This window comes from Mus caroli, chromosome 6, assembly GCF_900094665.2.
Source record: "Mus caroli chromosome 6, CAROLI_EIJ_v1.1, whole genome shotgun sequence".
In the NCBI taxonomy this organism is placed as follows: domain Eukaryota; kingdom Metazoa; phylum Chordata; class Mammalia; order Rodentia; family Muridae; genus Mus; species Mus caroli.
Genome location: NC_034575.1, coordinates 24,231,764 through 24,239,598, shown reverse-complemented (window position 1 = coordinate 24,239,598; position 7,835 = coordinate 24,231,764). Strand labels below are relative to the sequence as shown.

The following is a 7,835-nucleotide window of genomic DNA, read 5'->3' as shown; positions in this document are numbered from 1 at the left end:
TTCTCTCTCTCTCTCTCTCTCTCTCTCTCTCTCTCTCTCTCTCTCTCTCTTTCTTTTTTTGAGACAGGCTCTTATATAACACACAGAGAGAGAGAGAGAGAGAGAGAGAGCTACCAACAACAACTAGATACTTTTCTTTCTGGGTGAGTTTAAGGTCTTTCTTTCTCTTCATTTTTATAGTTTTCCCACCCAAGTGAGCTCAGGGTTCTTCAAACTGAGGACTTATGCCTGTGTTTTGAGACTGGTAAGCTCTCAGAACCTTTTTTTTTGTTTGTTTGTTTTTAACAGTACATTTCTTGTACTTGCTCAGCCTCTTAGCGTGCCTCAGTCTCGCCCGTAGCCTTTTAACTATTCTGTCTCAGGTGATTTTCCTATTGTCCACATTTCTGGATGGTTTGTATTCGTTCTATCTTCCGGTCACTACTTCTCTCTGAGTCTAATCTGTTTGGTGCATCCTTGTTGCTGCCCCCACCCCACACCCCACCCCTGCTGTTTCTTGACAGGGTCTTATATCTCAGGCAGTCCTGAAACTCCTGTATAGCTGATGACGACCTTGAAGGTCCGATCCTTTTCTTTCCACTCCCTGGTGCCTGAGATTACAGATCCGCATCCACTGTGGCTTTGTGTGTGCTAGGCAAGCACTCTGTGCTTCATTACCAACCCTTTAAAAGATTATTTCTATTTTATGTGGTCTGTGCACCATTTGTGTGTGCCTGGTTCCCGAGGAAGGAAAAAAAATGGTGTAGGACCCTCTATGGTTATAGACAGTTGCAAGCTGCCATGTGGATGCTGGGAATCAAACCCAAGATCTCTGACCACTGACCATCTTCCCAGTCCCCTGCTTTTCACTTTTTAATGTTTTATTTTATTCTCTCAACAATCTCTTTCTACTTATTGTGCCCTATTTTCATGACTTTCTTGCCTTGATCTTTCCTATTTGATGTGTGCTTACTCTGTAGTAGTTTTCATATTGTGTCACCCCAGCTCTCAGAGCATTCTTGTTTGCTAGGTTCTATCTATTCTCCTTAGGAGGAATCCCATGGAATAATTTTACCCCATCTGGGAGCCGCCCCAAAGATGGTGACAGGGTACTACTGGTGGAGCCATATAAAGGATAGACCGGTAGGGATTCTTGTCTTGTTTTGTTTTGTTTTGTTTTGAAGACAGGGTTTCTCTGTGTAGCCCTGACTTTCCTGGAACTCATTCTGTAGACCAGGCTAGCTTCAAACTCATAGATCCACTCTCCTCTGCCTCCGGAGTGCTGGGTTAAAGATGTGTGGTGCCACCAGCACCCAGCTTTTTATTTTTACTTTATTTTTTTTCCAGTAGGGATCCTAAGGAGAGCAGCTCTCCTTGGCTGATGAATCCAAAGCATTGATTAGAGGGGCACACGTGCAAAGTAGGCTGCCCTCAGGATTACCCTCGGGACAGATGCTGAAGGAGGAATATTTTGCCTGGGTGTGGCCGCGGTAAGGAGGTGGGGCACAGAGTTTATGGTTTAAGAAGTGGCTTCAGTGAGGGTGGGTTTGGCGTTTGGTTATCTGACTTTTCCATTATATTTCTAATTCATTTGTTTAATAATTTCATACGTGTATCCAATATGTCCTGATCATACCTACTCCCCACTCCCCACAGCCTCTGCCCCAGTGTGTCCCCACTTCCGTCTTTTTTAAATAACTCATTGAGCTGTATTTGTGTCACCAGTGTGTGCATGGGTGTGGCGCTCTGCACTGGAGCACAGGCAGCCTACCAGGGGCTCCAAGCCAGAACGCGACTGACTCTCCCTTCCCCAGCAGCTACCAACTGCCAATAGCTCCCCAGCTAGGTGTGGGGCCAGGGGACCCGCAGTGTTCTGAGCAAGCACCTAAACGCTTGTATCCATGCCCGGGATGGTTGATCAAGTCCGTCGGAGAAACACATGGATGGTCGGTCGCATCACAGAGTTACCAATGCATCTTGTACTTCCTGTTTAGAAACAGTAGGAAAAGCTGGGAAATCCTACACAAATCATAGTATTGTGTTGATTCTTCAGTAGATCACTCTCTTGTACTCACTCTCTCCACCCCTTTCTCTCCCTCTCCCTTTTTTTTTTTTTTTGTTCTTTTGAGACATGGTTTCTCTGAGTAGCCCTGGCTGTCCTGGAACTCACTCTGTAGACCAGGCTGGCCTCAAACTCAGATGCCTGCCTCTGCCTCCTGAGTGCTGGAATTAAAGGCGTGTGCCACCACGCCCTGCCCTCTTTCCTTTTTTTTATCTCTTTCTTTCATCTTTCTTTCTTTGGCGAAATTCCCTCACATACACTGGTTTACTGAAACACCGCTGTAAGACTCTTTCTTTCATTTGTGTGGTATTTGTAGGAATTTCAAGGTTCAGGAACCTGGCTTTCATGTGCTTTTGTGAGGCTCCAGCCTCCTGTAGATGATCCAAAGTCCCCCTCCCTCACACAGGAAGCCCAGTGGATGCTTTAAAACCATGCTTGTCCTGTTTGACCACGTGGAAACAACCACATATATAGACTAAGACTCCGAGGTGACCGACAGTTGGCCATCAAGATCCTTTAACCAGATCTCTGGCAAGAGCAGGCTGTGCATGCGGAAGTTGGCCAAGGGGGAGGGAAAAAACGAGATAAACAGGGCTCGTCCGGGATTTGAACCCGGGACCTCTCGCACCCTAAGCGAGAATCATACCCCTAGACCAACGAGCCGCTGGCAACTACTCCTGGCCAGATGTATCCTCTCTACCACATCATCAACATTAACTGCAGCAGTTGTGGTTCCTAGGACCGGTTTCTCTGCTGCTCCTCTCAGGCTGGCTCCCAGCCCAGGCAGGCAGTGCTCCAGCAGGCCACTCCTCTGCCTAGGACTTCACCCAGAGCTCATACTTCCAAACTCACTGTTGGAAGAAGGGAAGAGAGGGCCAGGCAGGCCCCAGCAGATACTTCGTTCTCTTAGGGGTTCTTGCTGTCAATTCCAAGCTGCTCTTCTTTCTTAGCTCCTGGTTAGACCACCAGGAAAAGATGCTTCATACCTGGTAAACTCTTGGGCGCCAGCCCAGACGCCCGACCTGGCACACCCTTGTTTAGGCCACCTTGGCTAACCTACTGCATCTCCTTCCATCTGGAAAGGCAGGTCCTGCCCTGTCTCCCTTAAGGGTGATGGTGAGGACTAGGTGATGGAGCGTATAAAATGCTCTACAACAGAAACGGGTGATTGTGGTAACCTAAGACGGGAGGGGGTGGGATTGTAGGGATCGGGGGTGGAGCTGGAGGTGGGAGGGGTTGGGGGATGGGCGGAGATGGGCGGGGTAGAGGAGTACCTAACAGAAGAGAAGCCTTACTGCCTGCTGCGGGCCGGGCATGTGCTGTGTGCTTTACCAGTCTCTTAATTTTGGCCCATGTTCCTTGCTGTAAGACAAGGACACTCGCCTGCACTTGCCATGTGCCCACCTGTTACAAGAATGCTTCCTCTTGCCTAGCTTCAGCCTCTGCTGCCATCTGCATCTGAAGCCGCTTTAAATGCAGGACACACAGCTTCTCGGACTTTCTAGAAAACTGGAGACAGGAGTCTGTCCTCACACACCTCCACTGCTCTTCCCACACCAGACAGCCCCTGCTGGGGGCGGGGGTGGAGGCAGGGAAGCTGCCAAGTGTTAACTCCAAAATCAGTTCTTACTTCAGAGATGACAGGAGATGGGGTTTGAGGCCAGGCTGTGGCACAGCCTTTCAACTGAGGCTCCAGAGAGAAGGCCGATGTCAGCAGGGATTATGTAGCACATTTCAGGCCCCCCCCGGGGGGGGGGCTGCATGGTGAGACCCTATCTCAAGAAGAGGAGGAGGAGGAGATAGTTTGTTCTAGAGCCAAATATGAGAGACCACGACCCAAGAATGTAGAATCAGGTTGCCTTAAATATCATTTTCTAGAGTGGTGGCAGTTTCATGAAGCTTTTATAGTTATAGAACAAGAATGTAAGCAGCAATCTGAGTCCCTTTCAAATGCACTGATGGCAATATAAGGTAGATAGGTTAGAACAGAGTGGGGGACATCTCTGCTGGGGTTTCAGCTGCTATCTGATGGCAGTCTTAGTCTATGGATGGTGGAAGCTAGTGGTCTGTTAATACATCTCAAATGTTTCAAGTGATAGTCATAAGGATTCTAGGTCGGACATAGAGGTGGGCAATGAATGGCTATTAATGTGGATCAAGACAGCCCAAGATAATTAGCTTCAGATCAGCAACATTCCAATATTCCACAGTTATTAAAGTCTTCAGTCCAACGTCCTTCCAACTGAGCTGCTGTGGCAGCTGGCACAGTCACGAAGTTCTGACCAGTCAGTCAGTCTCATAGAACCTTTAACATAGGCATAGCTTTTTTCTGAGAACTTCCATTCACAGGATGATGATCTACCCACAGCCTAAGGGTACATGGAGGGGCCTGACAGGTGGGAAGGATCCCCAAAGAGGTGAGATCATGGTTCAAATGTGAGGGCCCTGTAGGAGAAGCAGTGGTCTTAGCCCGGCCTATTTCACACCTAACACACATAGAACCCTTGCTTGCTTTTGGCAGGGGCTCCTATGAGCGGGGAGCTCCGTGGGGGCAGAGGTCTGTCTTAGTGGTCTTTGAGTCTAAGCTGTACCTGGCCTTTGGCAAGCCCGATGGTGCCAGTGGCTCTCAGCAGATCTGTATGCCTGGTCTGCTTAAGCACGTGGCAGGACCAACCTTACTGAATTCTCCATGTCACTGTGCCTGCAGTTGCCACTTAGCAGAGGTCTATGGAATGAATGAAAGTCCCAGGCACGTGCACACACAAAAGAAACTCCAAGTGGAAACAGATGTTCAGGGAAGTCCTGAGTAGAGCCCACCCTGGGAAGTGATACCTTTGAAGAATGCGAACTGGCCTCACTTCTGTGAGTGGACTAGCCAGCTTTCCTTTGCTCCGAGGTTGTTAAAGTTTTATTATGGCCACTCAGGAGCTTCTGTACCATACAGGGAACTCTGTCCACTAGTCACTGTGGGGAGTGGTAGGGCAGAAGGGCTCTTTTATTCTCAAACCCGAGGGGCTTCTTCCTGTAGCTGTTCCAGCGCTTCAACTGGCTTATAAATACAACTCTACTCAACGTGTCACCCCATGACCTCAGCGCACATTCTTGAAATTGTTCTCCTTGGTGGGTGAGGGGGGGTCTTTGCTGAAGATGTTTCAGAGCTGAAACTCCACTTAGGTCTCAGGCGGTGCTTTTAGGTGGGGGAGGGCTCTGGATTTGGGGCAGGCTTGTTCTTCTCTGTGTGGCCTTTCTGGAGCATCATACTGTTCACTGAATGCTGGCCATCTCATCTCTGCAGTTTCCCATGCTTTCAAATGCCTCCTGCACAGGAGGAAGGGAAGGGGAGCCGGGAGAGAGCGTCCTGGTAGAGGAAGTCCACCAGCACCTGCCTTCGGTTTAGTGCCAGACTTAAATGGCTGTGCCCTGGGTTCATGCTGTTAGATTCCAGGCCCGTCATGGTTCACGTGTTTCTACATCAAACAGAATTTTCTAGAGAGGCTCCTGGATGTACCCCTGGAGCTCCCGCATTTTCTCCCAAGCTTGAGGAGGGCTTGGGGACCCCCCTCATATCCAGTAAAGCGTGTCAGACCGTCCTGATTCCAATCACGTGTCTGGAGAATCTTTTTAAAAGGATTTATTTATTTATTTATTTAATGCATATGAGCACACTGTAGCTGTACAGATGGTTGTGAGCCTTCATGTGGTTGTTGGGAATTGTATTTAGGACCTCTGTTCACTCTGGTCAGTCCCGCTCCAAAGATTTATTTATTAAGTACACTGTTGCTGTCTTCAGACACACCCGAAGATGGTGTCAGATATCATTATGGGTGGTTGTGAGCCACCATGTGATGGCTGGGATTTGAACTCAGGACCTTCAGAAGAGCAGTCAGTGCTCTTACCTGCTGAGCCATCTCGCCAGCCCATGTCTGGAGAATCTTGTGGGTCAGTACCCAGCAGAACTGTCACAACACAAGTCAAGCTCATTGTCACCTGTGTATCAAAAGCTGGCTGGCAAGATGGCCCAGTATGTGAGGGTGACTGTTGTCAAGGCTGATGGACCCAGATGGTGGAAGGAGAGAACCAACTCCCACAAGTTGTCCTCTGACCTCTGCATGTGTTCCAGGGCATGAGCTAATCCTAGTTGTCTCTGAAAGGGTTAACTGAGTAGGTGGAGCCTGTATATTCTTTTGGTAATTTGTTGAAATTTATAAATACTGAGCAGAGAAGAAAAATGATTAGGACAAGGAAAACACATCTCAAACCTCCAGATACCAGACTTTCCCCGGACTGGAGGAGCCCATGGATTTCCGGAATTCTGCCTCACCCAGTGCTTCTGGCTTCTGCTGTGAGTCCATCTTGAGTCAGTGAAATAGTGATGACTTCTTGTGTCTGCTATTGAGGACATTGTTTATTGTGTCCCACCAATGTCTTGCCTGTGAAGTCCCCCAGAGAGGCATTCTTACCTGTCATGACCCTGAGAGTGGGTAGTTTGCATTATCCCTTGCATAGACTCTCCCACTCGTCACTCTGTGAAGGAGTTCCTTCTGGAGTGCATGAAGCTAACTCTGTGACTCTGATCATCTTTCACTTTCAGACTTTTAGCTTGGTGCTGCCGCTTTTCTTCTGCTCTGCTGTTCATTCATGGATTCCTCCGAATCTACTGTCATCTGTTTGGGAGTAAGAGACTGTGACCCCTTGATGAGAATAGAAGAAAAACCCCTAAGTCGGTTAAGGAAACATCCCCCTGTCCCAGGATGCAGAACATTTATAATGTACAGTTAAATCAGTTGTTCACAAACGGAGGGGAGGGGGCCTCTTTTCTTTAGGGAGGAGCAGTTGGCCATGAAGGTCAGAGAAACTGAGAAAGCTCAGTCTGTCAGGGAGAATATATTTAGAAATAAAAATGCAGGCAGTGTCAAGAACGGAAAAGTAGGGGTTCAGCAGTTTAGAGTTTGCTGCTCTGATAAAGGACCGGACCATTCCTAGCACCCACAATGGGCAGCTCACAGCCAGCGCTCTGTAGCTGCAGCTGCAGAGGACTCTGACATACTCTTCTGGCCTCTGCTTAGACCCACATGGTCATGTGCACACTTATACACACATACATACTTATATTTTTTTTTTAAAGAAAGGAAAAGCATTCCCAAGAACGAGAGTGGGCTAGTGAGCTGAGGAAGAAGTCAAAGAGAGTGCCTCCAATTTAGGGTCATGGTCTTTTCTTCCTCTTTTGCCCATGCCTTATTCTCAGAACCTCCCATCTGTCCCCTACTGCATGGATTCAAGGTCACCGGAGAGGTGACCTTCCGCCTGGTGTTGGTGAGAATGTGTGCTTTGGTGATACTCGTTGGCTTCAACCTCACTGGGTCCTCTGGCACATCTTAACTGGGTCTAGGTTCCTTCCAATTTGGGTCCATTCTTTTATCCCAAGCCCTCTGATATGGAAGGGGACTGTCTGAGCAGGTATCTGGGCATCTGTGAGGCTAAAGAGGTGGCTACTACTCAGCCTTGCATAAGGAGTAAGAGAGCCCCAGGTGTCTTGAATCCATGACAGTCAGGAGCCACAGGAAGTAGCTGAGGCTGACTTGTGCAATGCTTGTTGAGTTGACACATGCCATGTGGCCTTTGGCTCTATCCTCAAGCCCTGCCCAGGTGGTTTCTGGACCCTCAGATGAATTTTATTTTATTTTATTTTATTTTATTTTATTTTATTTATTTTTTTTTTAGCAATCTCTGTAGCATCCTACCTGTGGGTGAACATTTGTGTTGGGTAATGTGTGTGTGTGTGTGTGTGTGTGTG

General features: G+C 48.2%; 1 non-coding gene across 1 annotated transcript; it reads right to left on the bottom strand.

Annotated features, from left to right (window-relative positions):
* Window positions 1-2,632: 2,632 nt before the first annotated feature.
* Trnap-agg lies at window positions 2,633-2,704 on the bottom strand. Its single transcript has one exon. It is a non-coding gene; the product is annotated as a tRNA-Pro (tRNA).
* Between the last annotated feature and the right edge of the window lie 5,131 nt (window positions 2,705-7,835).